At 48.2% G+C, this 2,432-nt stretch overlaps 1 long non-coding RNA gene across 1 annotated transcript; it reads left to right on the plus strand.

The window, feature by feature from the left end:
* Positions 1–577: 577 nt before the first annotated feature.
* LOC128314220 (uncharacterized) lies at positions 578–2,089 on the plus strand. Its single transcript, XR_008295710.1, has 3 exons — positions 578–962; positions 1,134–1,576; positions 1,651–2,089. It is a non-coding gene; the product is annotated as an uncharacterized LOC128314220 (long non-coding RNA).
* Positions 2,090–2,432: the final 343 nt, after the last annotated feature.

Genomic DNA, 2,432 nt, shown 5'->3' on the forward strand with positions numbered 1-2,432 from the left:
TAATAAGGGCCAGTCACAATATACAAGATAGAGAGAGGTAAATATAAATAGATCCAGGGGCGCCTGGGTGGCTCAGCTGGTTAAGCATCTGACTCTTGATTTCAGCTCAGGTCATCATCTCAGGGTCTGTGAGACTGAGCCCCAAGTCAGACTATGTGCTGACAACAGAGAGCCTGCTTGGGATTCCACGCCACCCCCCCCCCCCACAACCCTGTCCCTCCTCAGCTCACATGCTCTCTGTCTCTCAAAATAAATAAATAAAATAAAAATTAGAAATAGATCCAGTGATAGAGATACAGATAAAGATACAGATCTAGATCTAGATATAATTCTTAGCCGCAACTCTGGGATTTTTCTTTGACCTGAAAATTCTATGACTTTAAACAAATTGAAAACTTTTAGCCTAGATACTCTGGGATCCAGGCCTTCAGAATCCAAATAGCACCAAACTCAGCTGCCCAGACGAAACTGTGGAAACTGTAGACCTTTATTGTTTTAATATGTTGACAAATAGAGATTAACACACACATACACACACCACTGTCCCAGGAGCTAATATTCTGCACATAGAGCCAGAAAGCAACCAGGAATTAAGCAACAAAATAGGCCCACGAAATAAAGTGCTTGTCAAATACCGGGCGAAATAAACTACTATCTTTTCGAGACCAGGGCAGGGGAGTAGGCTGAGGCAACAGAAAGTGCACCGAGGGTGAAGGATTCACATGGTCGCCTCCAAATCTGGTTTTCCGGCCACGGTTCCCCTGCACCCGAGGGTGTCTGCACTGAGCCAGGGGCTGGGAAGCAGGAAGTGTCATTCCATCCAGAAGCGTGCGCACTGAGGTCCCGTACCAGCTGTGACCTTGACTTTCACTTCACTTCTATCTTCTCCTGTAAACTACTGTAACTTCTCTGCCCAGTTCCCCTGTGAGCAACCGTATGGCTTCCCGGCATACCCCCGCGAGGTAAAGAATGATTTGAACAACAGAGGGTTTCTGCGCCCTCCCACCACACACACACACACACACACACACACACACACACAATTTCACTGCCCCTAAAACTAAAGTGGTTGTAGCTGAGGTGGGACGGAGAGGACACAGGCGAACTCCCCTGCCCCCCACATTTATCTGTAGGAAATTCCTGAAAGTCCACTATTAGCCGCTCTTCCTGAGACCTGCTACTGAATGCTATACTCGGAGAGATTCCAAAATGAAATCAGTAACATCTTAGAGTGCCTGAGAATATGATTCCTGGGGAGACCCTGAGCACCGAAGCACTGGTCGTCCAGCAGAGTGCGGAGGGTCCAGGCAGAGAGCAGGGCCTGGAGGCGCCGTTGGCCTTGAATGGGCCCTGCGTGGTGGAAGAGGAGAAGCGGGTCCCCACCAGCAGAGTGCAATGTCCCACCAGAGCGCGCCAGTCCCTTCCGGAGGATGCACGGTATTTGGGGGAGAACACCAGTACTGCCCGGGAACTGAAGGAAGAGGTCCTAGTCCCCCTGCCCTGCAAACCTGGCTGCCTGTCCTCAGGCGGGTCACCTCGTGGCTGGATGAAGTTCTTTCATCACTAAAATGAGTGGGTAAGATTATTTAACATCTAAGTTCCCTTCGACCTTCGGTATTTTACAGTGTTTTTCTCTTATTCTTCAAACAGCGCTATGCTGGACACAACAGAACCAACCGTCTCCTCCCTCCTCTCCCCTGCAGGGATGCCAGGTGTGGTAGCAGGAACAGTGGGTGTTCCGTCTGCTGACCTCAGAGCTGCTCTCCCTCTACTAAGCTGCAAACTCCTTACAAGTTAGGACCTTGCTTTATTTCTTTGTTCCCCTAGCCCAGGGCCTAGGAGAGATTATGCCTGCAATCAATGATAGTTGCAAAGACATTTAAAGTATAAAGCTTTCCATGACCGTAAGATATTATTTTTATCTTTTTCACCCTAAATAGCCCTTGCCAAGGCCTTTCATAGATAGTGTGGGAAACTCCAGAACTGAAAAATCCAGCCCTTGTAAAACCTGTCTTGCTGTTTTCTCTTTTAAAAGAACATGTTGCCTTTATTGTCTTTTTTTAAGCCAAGAATGAAATAAAAGCTCTTTCTCAAGTCCTCAACTAGAATTCATTGTGGAGGGGACTAAGTTGGGACGTACTAAAATCAAGCCGCCAAACCAAAGTTACACCAATGGTGGGGGTGCGTGGGTTGTACCCTGTAATCAGCTACTCTTCTCCCCCTACCCTGCCCCCCCCCCCCCACTGCCTTGGCCTCATCTATGCCCATGCTTTCTGGTCAAGAGTTCTCATGAAGCTTTTGAGCTCAGACTGCACCATAAACAGTTGTTAGGGAAAGCTGCTCTTCAGGTGAATTGCATTTGTTTATAGGAAGCCTAGAGATTTGGGCCCTGGTCCAGGGAAGGCTGAGCTGAAAGCTATCAACCTTCTTTG

This window comes from Acinonyx jubatus, chromosome B1 (genome assembly GCF_027475565.1).
Source record: "Acinonyx jubatus isolate Ajub_Pintada_27869175 chromosome B1, VMU_Ajub_asm_v1.0, whole genome shotgun sequence".
Taxonomy (NCBI): Eukaryota; Metazoa; Chordata; class Mammalia; order Carnivora; family Felidae; genus Acinonyx; species Acinonyx jubatus.